This window comes from Puma concolor, chromosome C1 (assembly GCF_028749965.1).
Source record: "Puma concolor isolate L17-30 chromosome C1, mPumCon1.1.hap2, whole genome shotgun sequence".
Taxonomy (NCBI): domain Eukaryota; kingdom Metazoa; phylum Chordata; class Mammalia; order Carnivora; family Felidae; genus Puma; species Puma concolor.
The window spans coordinates 155,664,941-155,677,506 of NC_141674.1; the positions used below are offsets into that span (position 1 = coordinate 155,664,941).

General features: G+C 36.7%; 1 protein-coding gene across 1 annotated transcript in view; it reads left to right on the plus strand.

Annotated features, from left to right (window-relative positions):
- The first annotated feature begins 316 nt into the window (after positions 1-316).
- The window catches only part of CSRNP3 (cysteine and serine rich nuclear protein 3), a 212,944-nt gene continuing 200,694 nt past the window's right edge, over positions 317-12,566 (plus strand). Inside the window, exon 1 of the mRNA XM_086718798.1 lies at positions 317-415. The gene's annotated coding sequence lies outside the window, so the exon portion shown is untranslated. The remainder of the gene's footprint in view (positions 416-12,566) is intronic.

Here is a 12,566-nt window from a genome sequence, read left to right on the forward strand (position 1 = left end):
TTACCTAGGTTTTATCCTGAGTCTTTTGCTTTGATTTCAGGTGGTTGAGACACTGATTAACCCTATTTTCCTAAATCCAAAGCAAGACATTTTACTTCGGCTGACTTCATCCGCAGATATATATATATTTTTTAATAGTTTGCAGCTATTCTTTGAAATATCTTTCATCTCTTTATTCCTTTCCTCTTCATATTCCTTTTCTCCACTCCCTTCCTCTCTCCCAGCTGCAAAGATTTGCCCTCTAAGAGAGTGGGGGTGGGAGGAAACCTGGGATGGAAGCAGAGCAGGAGCAGGAGCCTGAGAAGCCAGGATCTGGCTTTGTTATTGGTCGGCTGCTGCCTGATGGATCGACGAGGGAGGCGTGAACTCTTCAGTCTGTTCTGACGGAGCTGAAGTACAGAAACCATATTTACAGGTAAGAGCAAAAAAGGAAAAAAAAATCTTTTTCTTCAAACTAGAATGCTTCTCAGTGCCTATTGAGACAATTTTATGATACGAACATTATTCTGCAGACATTTCCCGAAAGTGTGTCCCATTCATTGTTTAAGGGAGCTTTGGCTGAGCTGTTTCTTCTCTCTGCAACACCACTAGCTGATAAAAACCCCAGAGGCATGTCTTAACCCTGGATAACTTTCCAGGAAAGTGTTATTGAAGCGAAATTAATAGAGAAAATGAGTCACCGTGTGTCTTTTTTGCTTTATTCAAGTTTATGTGATTGGGAATGAAAGGAAGGATGAGGACAGCCCGGTAAATTCCACAGGTTCTGGGAAAATGGAGTTTTCTCTGAATATACGACATAAAATTTCATGTGGTGTCTTTCAATATTAACAATACAGTAAGTGGTCTAGGAAAATAATTTTTGCAGGTTGTAGACTCTTTAAGCACTACTTTAGAATGAATGATTTGTGTGCTTTTAAGCTCTTTTATTTAACTTACTCCTCTTGATAAATCTCGTGATTTTGAGTGGTTGTGTCATTTTATTTAGTAAATTGTAAGCTTATGTGATAAACAACTCTGTTTATCAACATGCATAGGGCCGTTTTCATTTTAAAAGCTCAGAAACCTGTTTCTGAAGGATTAAGCATTTCTGTAAAAAAAATAGCATCTTAATAGGCAAATTTCATTGGCAGTTTCATTTATCAATCAGATATATCTAGATAAGGGTTCCTTTGCAGCATTTATATTGTTGGTGATATCACTAGGGCAGTCATTTTTTTTAACAGCTCAGAAGTTAAGATTTGCTTGTATCTCTTAATATTGCCTTTTATTTTCCCTTAGGGAAAATAAGCTAGAGTTCTAAATATGTAGACTAAATGACACACTTACAGTAAAAAGAAGAAAAATAATTTTACTACAAGTCATTTAATTTTATAGTTATTTTAATTCATAAATATGGGTCAATTAAGGGAGGGGGAACCTCATTAAAACTGAGCTTTTAAGAAATATTACTACTGACTTGGGCACATGGACAATTAATACTTGTTGATTATAATAAAATAAAAGTCTTTCACTGGTGTAAATGATGCATTCAAATATTTTTAAATACTTCCTTTGAATCACAAACTAATAGGGATGAATATATATAATATCTAAGAATTTCTTTATCTTGTTTTTGCTTTTTGTTTTCATTTGAGAATGGATTTTGTTTTTGAGTGAAAGACAAAAACATAACAGTTCTTGCAAAATTAAAAAAAAAAGAGAGGGAGAAAAATTACTGAATATTAGGAAAGATTACCTAAATGAATGGAGAACTATCTTAAATTTCCTAAATGTACTAAATAAAGCTGATAGTATGTTCACACACTTATGTCATATTGACCCAAGCAAATACACTTGCCTGGTTTGTTTTGAACTATTTCTGGATTTCAAACATCATTATAAGGTACTGTGATGTTGCCATGTTTCTAATTATTGATGGAATCTTCTGATCTTGGTTTTTAAAACAAAATGAAGGTAGAAATTAATCTATTCCTAGGTTGTAATTTAAGGTGATCTGTGAGACCGGACAGTCACCTCCCAAAACGTGTTAGAAAAAAATAAATCAAGGCAGTTATATTTTTTGGAAATTATAAATTCTGAGTAAAGCTACCTCCAGGAATGAAGGGGAATTGATGAAAATTAGAGAGCAGAGTTCCACATGGTTTTAAATTATTCTGTTTCCTTGGAAACCAGCTGCTGCAGATGCATTTTGCTTTCTTTGGCTAAAAATATCATCCTTTTAATAATCGCTAAGGGAAAGGTTCTGAATAAAACCAGAGTATATTGTTGCTGCTTTTTATAATTTCCTTAATGGCTCACATATTTTGGATGAAAAGTAGATAAACCCTTTCTCAATCAGCATTTCCTATCATCCACTGGCAGACGTCTGCGTGAGGCGTCTGCATGCGACGACTCCATGAGATAACTATGGTAGCTTTCACTGCAGAGACTACACGAAAAAGAGGGGCGGGGGCGGGGAGGCGGGTGTGTGTTGGGGGTGTGTGTGCGCGCGCGCGCGCTTGCTGGAGTGGAGGCAGGAGAGGAAAAAAAAAGCATGAAAGAAAACAGTTAAGGGCTTCCTGTCCAAGTGAAGGATGAAACAAGGCAAATGAAAACCATGTAAGGCTGTTCTGTGAGAAATGGCAAAAGCAAGACCATTTGTTTTTCCTTTAGAGCGTTTTTAAGATTCAAATATAGTTCTTTCTATGTTCTATGTTGTGTGTGTTCCCTTTGCATAATACTTTCCTTTTTCTCTTCATGTTCGTACTGGTTAGTAGCACACTGAATGAGACAATAAAATTAAGAAACATATTTTAATGCATCAGTCATTTTAATCGTAAAAAGAAAAGCTTGAGATAAATGTTCAGGCTATGGATAGTGAACAGGATTAAATTCATATTTTGACAGATTCGGACATTTTTAAACTTAATGTCCATACTGTTACTATAATGCTGTCATTTCCTTACCTTTGTAATCTAATATATACAAAATCTAATATATACAAAATAGATACAACAACTTACAGCTGTTTTAATATTATTAACATAATGTATTTGAAATTTAAAAGGAATTATTATAAATAGAAATATATTCTTTTTGTTTTATTTGAAGACTTTTGCTGTATTTGGAAATAAAATTTCATTCTGTGTGCCTTTTTTAAAAATAAGAAATAAAAACACAACTATCATCATATTTCACCCTAAGCAATTTCCTAAATTAAAACATTTTCAGAAATAAATACATAAATACAAATATTTTCATTATAAATTTTTTTTCTCTCAGCTAATTGGTGAGAGAGAAAAATCATCATAAAGCTTTTCTATCTCTCCTATTATTCTGTTATAATTCAGGTGAGATTCCTAACTCTCTTTTCCCTCTCATTTAAATGTTTTTGACATATAATAGTTTATTTCCATTATTAACCTCAGTCTTTTAGATTTATTGTTAGCGATGTAGCAAATAAAGTGCCACATGCTTAAACTATATTTTAATATATTTAATATCTAGCCAATACATTACTTAAATTAATTTGGTATGTCAGAACATTATTTTTCAAAAAGAGTTAGGGTGATGGGAAGCACTTAGTTTTCATCAATTAACATGAGCAAAGCACTTCAATGGCAGCTCTTTCAGCATAAAGACAGATGACATTAAAGAACACACTAACAAATCAGATGGATTATGCAACCTGGGCAAATAACCCTTATTTTAGGCACGATTAAAATTAAGTGTGTGTCAGGTTCCTGAGAATAATGCATTGTACAGGCTGACTCTCAGCTGCAGATGATTTTAAAATACAGTTTGTTAGTAATGCCTCTTTATTGCTCGATGGTTCTTTATTTGCTAAAAGTAGCTTGCCAGATTCGTAGGTAAGTTTACATGGGTCTCTTAAGTCTCACAAAATGTATTCAGGAAAATGAAATATTAATAGCTTCCCCTATAATGTATGTAGGCAGACAACTTTACAACCATAATGGAAATATGCTAGTTTGGCAAATAACCCCACACTGCTGGGAATGGAAGGATGGGATTTAAAAGAAATGGAAATTACACCGGGGTAAGAAAGCTTGGGTCTGGTTTCACAATGTTCAGATTGTGCTATGTACCCAGGTAATTCAAGCAAATGAAAAATTGCCTTAGCATTTGTACTCTGGTAGGCCATAATTCAAAAATGTTATTGATCAGAAGTTATTTTTGACTTAGTACATATTTAATACTTGATAGTATAAGATAGGGCTTATATAGGTATAGAAAGGGGGTTGGTCCCAAACAGCATCATTACTCTTTAATTACCACTTTGTAAATCAAAAAGCAGGAAATGGATTTGATTCTCCAGTTAATGATCACAGTTGGATGTTTCACAGACTTGATGAATCAGTTGTCAGATCATTTGATTTCCCAATTGTTCAGATCTCAGCTGTTATAATAGACTAAATAGTTTGACCCCAAAATTGCTGAATGTGCATACTCTGAGAATACAGACTCAACATAACTTTTTAAGTATTCAGTTGAGGACCTTGATAAATGTCAATCCTAATTCTAAGAATAATATTTTAGCCAGAAAACCACTTGACAGGAGTGCAACCTTGCTATTCTTGCTAATCTCACGGCTAAGAAGTGAATAGAATTTACGTGATTTATTTCCAAAGTCTTTGTACTTTTAGTCAGATCAAGAGCTTAACACACTATCTTCTAATACAACAACAAAAGGTGATACACATATTTCTTTTTTCTTTTTATGTTTAAAAATATGTTTATTTATTTTTTCAATATATGAAGTTTATTGTCAAATTGGTTTCAAAAAAATGTTTATTTTTGAGAAAGAGAGTGGGGAGAGGGGCAGAGAAAGAGGGAGACCGAGAATCCCAAGCAGGCTCTGCCCATGAACCATGAGACCATGACCTGAGCCTAAATCAAGAGTGGGGTGCTCAACCAACTGGGCCACCCAGGCGCCCCAGTGCACACACATTTCTATGTTTCTCCTGATTCGCATGCCCATTTGTACAAAAACCACCAACTACCAGGGAAAAGTAGTAATTATGCCAATTTTTTTGTATCTTCAAAGAATATTGACTATGAAGTCCTTTAGCAAATACTTATTGATTTTCATGTATTCCCTTTGAACATTTTAGTCTTCTGTTACCCTAGAAACATGGGACTGGCTTGTAGAGATGGTTTCTTCCTGGATTGTTCATTTTACCTATCTAGAAAGAAAGGCACAGAGAGGGATTCCCATGGTGATTTTTTAGTAAGAAACTGAGCATTTGCTTATGCAAAATAACAACAGCTAATCACTATGTGTTTGTATTCAATATTGGATATAATGCATTAAATACTGGATGCAATAAAAGGATGGTTTTAGGAGGACTTTGGAAGAGGGCAAAAAAGCATGGTGTGGCCAGAGGTTTACAGTTGCACAGAACTCTCCACTTTAGAACTGCCTCTGGTATCCTTTTACTGATGTCTTTGACTTACCATCATAGTCTCCTTGACTTCTTGTGAGCTTGCTGTCAGGGTAAAAAATGAGTCTTAGTTTTGTTTTCTAGTAACTGTTGATACAATTGGTTGCTGTCATGTTGTGGATATATCACAATATATTTAATGAATGAAACAAATAATTTCCCAAACAGGACTCCTGAATGCATTTACAAAGATTTCCTTTCCTATCCCGCGTTAGGCCAGCCGCGGAAAATCAATATCTGTCATCAGTCATTACCCAGGTGATACTGGGTGTGATGCTGTCAGCATATTAAGCCAGAAACACTCGAGAAAAGATTTTCAAACATTATACAAAAAATTATTCTTTTGCTTTCTCCAAATTCCTTTCTGGTAGCTCGTAAAACTCATACTTCAAGTTTTAGATTGTTTGCCCAATATGGTAACTAAATCAGCAAGGGGTCCCAAGTGAACTCTCCTGTGCTGTGCACCAAAGTCCTCTAGGGCTCAGTGTCACATGGGAAACTGAGCTTGGGGACTGCCATTTTAACCTTCTATATTCAGAAATCTCCATACAACTTACGTGCAGAGTCAATAAAAACAGCCCAGAATTACCTCAGGCTTGTCCCACCCTTCCTGCCCCAGCTTCTCAGTGTGGTCGTGACAGGCACTTTTTTGACTTCTCTATGAGCTTTTATTCAACTATGTTAACTATAATTCTTGGTGGCAGGCGTGTCCTTTGTCGACAACATCTAGTATAAACAATAGTATAATCGGTTGTTTGCTGGTTGAATAAGAATAATTGTGTCAGATAGTCATCTTTCCCTTGTCTTATACTCTCCCAGTGACAGAGGCCCCTTCCATTCTGAGGCAGTCCCTTCTTTCCAGGTGCTGCTCTGTTAATGCTTTTCAATGTAACAACGTCCATGTCACGTAAATGTTGTTAAGCCATGCAAAATTACATATTTGTACAAACTCCTTTGAGCTCTCCTACTTTGACAAGAGATTTCATCTGCATATACGTCACATCTCTTGACTCCCTGCACTGTGCTGTTTCATTATACCGTTGCTGTGTTTTGATACACACACAGAGAGATTATCACTTATTAAATGAATGGATTAGTTGTAAATTAACATTAATTATAGCATAATTAATTTTAACATAATTATATTTGTATTAATATAAAAGCATTAAATAATATCTGTGTAAGAAAATGTAGTAATATGCATTTTATTGCAATCTGAGTGCTCTCATACATACACTCTTAGTCAATTATTCTTCACTCTCTTGAGTTAAGTTGTTCAGCAATATTTTTCTTGTGCTCTGGGCGCACTTTTCTGCATTTATATTGTGTTCTGGTGAACAATTGTAAGCCATAATGCTTGGCAAATGACAATCCTGAATCAGCTACCAAGAAATCAAGGTTGCATGCTGAGAGTTCATATATCCATTTTAATATGTCTCAAGGTAAAGGTAGGCGGATAATATAGCACCAATGGAAGTCCCACAGTCTACCACAGCCAGGTAGAACTGACCAAAAAGAAAAAAAAGAATGTTATGCTCTGATGTGATGTCTGGGAGTCTGAAGAGAAAGAGTGATTCCTAATATACCATTACTGTGCACATTTATGTGGGAACTATACTGTGGTGTACATGTTTATGCTCTAAGTAAGTGATTTAATCAGCCAGTCAGCATGCCTGTTTCCAGAAATGCATACTTTGAGCTAATGGGGTATTTTAACTTTGGCTTGCCTATTATTATTATTTTTTTTTAGGTAGTACAACATAATAATTGATGGGATGCATAGTGGGCTTTGCAGTCAGGCAGACTGTAGTTCAGCTCTGAGCTATACCATCTTATTGCCTCTGTAATTTGGGCAACTGACTTAAGCTATCTGAGCCTCTGTTTCCCTTTCTGTGAAATTCAGTTGTCAACCTGGGTGATGCTGTAAAGATTGATAGACGTATACTGAACACTTCACTACAGAATTTGGAACATAGTATGGAATTGTGTGTAATTTTAGTTATTAATGTTATTGTTAGTCATCCTTTTCTGTTTACAAGCTGAATAGAAGTCAGGAATGGAAGAATGGAGCCAAATAATACCCAGGGTTTTTAATGGCTTCCTAAGTATTATTCTTCATTTAAAGGATTAAAAAACCCACACAATTCCGCTAGATTGGCAAGTTTTTCCACTTTTCCATATTAACTGAAATGAAATCATTGGACATCAGCTAGTTAAGTTAGTATTGTATGAGATGGTGTTTTTCTATGTTTTCATAATTGTGAAAACAAATCCTAGAATCATTAATGAATAGCAATGATAGGACTTTCAAAATATCAAACCGGTAAGGCATTTTTCAAAGTTCTGAGTTACTGAATATTCCATGAAAAAATATTCTTTTCTTCTAAGTGTACTTCTTTATTTTGACAGAAAGAGAAAGTACAAGTGGGGGAGGGGCAGAGAGAGAGGGAGACAGAGAATCCCAAGCAGGCTGCACACTATCAGTGCAGAGCTCCACGCGGAGCTTGAACCCACGAACGGCAACATTGTGACCTGAGCTGAAGTCAGATGCTCAACTGACGGAGCCACCACCCAGGTGCCCCTCCCAATATTCTATGCTTACATAAATTTGTAAGAATCTGGACGAAATTTAAACAATACCAATTTCTGGATAGCCTTTATTAATGCACAGTGAGGTTCTCCAAAAAGAGTGTAAGAATTTTTAAGACTTATTTGATCATAAATCCCCTTTCCAACACAAAACTTCATCCACTAAAATGTTATGGATCAAGTTTGGTATATGCTACGTTAATCATTTTTATTTTTATTTTTATTTTTTTTCAACGTTTATTTATTTTTGGGACAGAGAGAGACAGAGCATGAACGGGGGAGGGGCAGAGAGAGAGGGAGACACAGAATCGGAAACAGGCTCCAGGCTCTGAGCCATCAGCCCAGAGCCTGACGCGGGGCTCGAACTCACGGACCGCGAGATCGTGACCTGGCTGAAGTCGGACGCTTAACCGACTGCGCCACCCAGGCGCCCCAACGTTAATCATTTTTAAGACAGATGTACATCTATAATCTCTTGAAGAATCTCTAACTTGAAGGCTAAAATATGGTATATATTTTAATAATTTTTTCAATATGAGAATAGTTCCAATTTTCCAATACAAAAATACTTCCAAAAGTACTCCATGAATTACATATTCTTCATAAAAGTAATGTATTCAAATTTTATATTCTTTTTTTCCACCTATGCCTTGTTTTTAAATTTTTTACAAAGTAGCATGTGTACTGATGTTTCAAAATATTTACTGTCACAAAGGAGCATTATGTCCAATATACATAAGAAATGTACATTCTAAGCTTCATGTTGCTCAGTGATAACAAGGAAACAATAATACTTGTATCAGAATCATTATAAGTGCAAATGAGTAACACATTCACAGAATTTAGTTTCTGGCACCAACTAAGGACTCGACAACATTATTATGATCTATTTATTTAAAAGAAAAGCAATTTATTAATCAAGAAAAAAATAGGACAATTATGAAGAAATCCTAAAGAATTCTGATTTAAATTCTAAGAAGGCACTTAGGTGTCCAAAGTGTTCATGACCAATTTCTTCTCTAAAGGTAATGTAAAAATACCAAAAATCACAAACCAGAGTATGCTTCTTATAGCTATAATAAAATGTCTGTAAACACAAACAACGTATATACTTTACTGGGAAAAAGAATGTTAAGTAACTTAGACAAATACGCACAACACAAACACACAGAAACCCATTGAAAATGGGAAGAAATGGAAAAAGGTAGTTCTAACTCACACAGATATTTGGGGAAAACCAATTTCAAGCAGTAAGATGCCATCAACAGACCAGAAAGAGTATGGTAATGAAAAATATGGTGCCCAAGTGTCCAATGGCTAAGTTTGAGTGCTGCTTCTAAGACTAATTAGCTCTCCAACCTTTGCCTAGTCACCTCCTTTCTCTGTGCTTTAGTTTTTCTTTGGAAAATGTTAATAATAATGCCTATTTCATATGTGTGCAAGGAAGATTAAATGAGATTATATATTTTGTATTAATTTTTTGTTGCTGTGTAACAAATTACCACAAATTTAGCAACTTAAAACCATGCCCATTTATTAGAATATAGGTCAGAAGCCCTGCACTGTGTGGCTGAGTTCTTTGCTTAGGATCTCACTCTGTGGAAACCAAGGTGTCAGTTTGGCTGAGTTCTTGTCTGGTAATTGGGGGGGCAGGGGGCGGTGAGGAACTACCTCCCAGCTCATTCTTTTTGGCAGAATTCAGCTTCTTGTGGTTATAGGACTGTTTCCCTGTTTTCTGCTTGCTGTGGCTGAAGCTGCTCCCAGCTCCTAGAGGCTGCACACAATCTATGTCACAGGACCCCTGTCTTTTTTTTTTTTTTTTTTTTTTTTTTTTTTTTTTTTTTTTTACATTTATTTATTTTTGGGACAGAGAGAGACAGAGCATGAACGGGGGAGGGGCAGAGAGGGAGACACAGAATCGGAAACAGGCTCCAGGCTCTGAGCCATCAGCCCAGAGCCCGACGCGGGGCTCGAACTCACGGACCGCGAGATCGTGACCTGGCTGAAGTCGGACGCTTAACCGACTGCGCCACCCAGGCGCCCCAGGACCCCTGTCTTCAAATCAGCTACAGAGAATTTCTTGCTTTGAATCCTTCTCACCTTAATTTCTCACCTCTAGATTTAAAGGATTCATGTGATCAGGTCAGGCCCACCTAGATAATCTCTTATCAGGTCACTGATATGGGACCTTAATTACATATGCAAAATCCCTTTACCTTATAATGTGAACATAGTCACAGGAGTGATATCTCCCCATATTTGCAATCCTGGGGGTATACAAGGCGTGCACACTAGGGGAATAGAGATGCCGCCTTAGAATCCAGTGTAATACATATGTAAAATGCTAAAATAGTGCCTGGCATGTGGTAAACACTAAAGGTTTGAGCTCTTATTCTTAAGGAGCATCTGAAAAACTCACAGAAATTTTTAAAAATAGCAATGCCACAGTTATGGCAATGGTGTGGTAAAATGATATCCCAACGCACCATTAAAGAAACAAACTGGTAGAACCTTTCTGCCAGGTGATTTGGCAATGTGTATTGAAAGCTCAGGACTTCCACTTCCAGGACTTTATCCTAAAGATATAATCAGAGATATACACAAAGGTATGTGAAAGAAATGTTAATTGTACTTGATTTATAATAATAGACACTTGGGGCGCCTGGGTGGCTCAGTCGGTTAAGCATCCGACTTCGGCTCAGGTCATGATCTCACAGTTCGTGAGTTCGAGCCCCACGTCGGGCTCTGTGCTGACAGCTCAGAGCCTGGAGCCTGCTTCACATTCTGTGTCTCCCTCTCTCTCTGCCCCTTCCCTGCTCATGCTGTGTCTCTCTCTGTCTCAAAAATAAATTAACATTAAAAAAAAAATTAAAAAAAAAATAATAGACACTTAAAAGGAAACCAAGCACCTTCCTTTAGAGTTTTAGTTAACTATTATGACAGAGGTATTAAATGAAATGCTATGTAGCCTGAAGCACAAAAATAAAAATAAAATAAAACAAAAACACACAGTTTTTGAAAAATATTGAATGAGAAGGAACATCCTCATGTTATAAGTGGAGAAATGATAGGTTACAAAAGTGTATATATGGTGTTATTCAAGTCATACTCTTTCCTGGAGTTTTAAGTGACCTTTTGGCAAGACATGGTCACTTGACAAGGGAGGGAATATACCCTGACCAGTCTCCTCAGATTGTTGTAGGTAAGACTAGGCTTCCAGAGACTTCTTGGGGAGACCCAGCATCCTTCCTAGAGTGTGAATTAGGCTTTTGGCAAGACAGGGTCACTTGATGAGGAGTGGACCACCCTGACAGTGTCTGGCCATGCCCAACTATCAGAACCACAAGAGCATCCTCAAGAGAAGACTTAGCATCATCTTCTCTCAATTTTGTGTGTGTGTGTGTGTGTGTGTGTGTGTGTGTGTGTGTGCGCGCGCGCGTGCGTCTGTGCTGTCGACATTCATTCAATGACTCAAAATGCAAATAGTATGGTCTAGTCCTTCATTCCTGATGTATCACCCTGCTTTATATTAAACTGGCTAAATTACCCTCTCAGCCAAGATTTTAGAGAAGGGCTTTGGTTTTGTTTCAGCTATAATGAAAGACATCTGCAATACATAATACATAGCAATGGAGGATGTAGAAGTTAACAATTATTAGGAAAGCACATATAGGGCACATTCTAACACTACACAACAGCTACTAACCCTGCTTTACAGGTGGGAAAATGTTGGCTCAGAGAAATTAAGTAACTTGCTGAAAAATTCCTATTGAGGAAATGGTGACACCAAATTTTAAAGCAACGGGCTTCCCTCGTTTCATCATACCATGATTCCTAATGGTTCCTAGGACTCTCAGTTTTTAAAAATATCCTCTGGAAATTTAAATGATTAGCCTAATGTAAATCCTCTGCAATACATTTCACTGTTTCCCTGTACCTGAAGGCAAATTAGTGGTTAACAGTAACAACACACAGATTGCTTTTTTCTAAACTTTTTCCAGCTCCAGCCTCTCAGATCTTAATTTCAAAGTAACAGATGTGTTTTTAATTGAGGATCCAGATTATCACCACGAATTCAGATTAAAGAAATTCTTACCAGTTCCCTCTCAACCCAAAGGGGGAGGTACCAAATTCCATAATCTTTGGAACTAGCATTTCTCCAGACTCTATAACCCGGGGTAGTTCCCACTACCTCTCGTTCTCTGCAACTAAATCCTTGATAAAAATCAATGCTCAGATCTCTCAAGTCCCTTAATTGTCCATTTCTCCTTTGGGGATTTCCCTCTATCCTTCTCAGACTCTATTCACTTGCCCTACTTTCTGTCCATGTTCCCAGGACCATGCTTTCATTTTTATTCTGCTTCCATCCCTAGGTCCAACTATCTGTCCCACTCCTGTTCTAGTTTTTGGTAATCAACCTGAGCCCACGGTTGTATCCTAGCTCTATAGTAAGTATCTTTATTGTATGGGAAATAAAAAGAATATAAAAACACATTTGTGTGGTTATAGAAGTTTACTATTTAGATATTTGTGCTG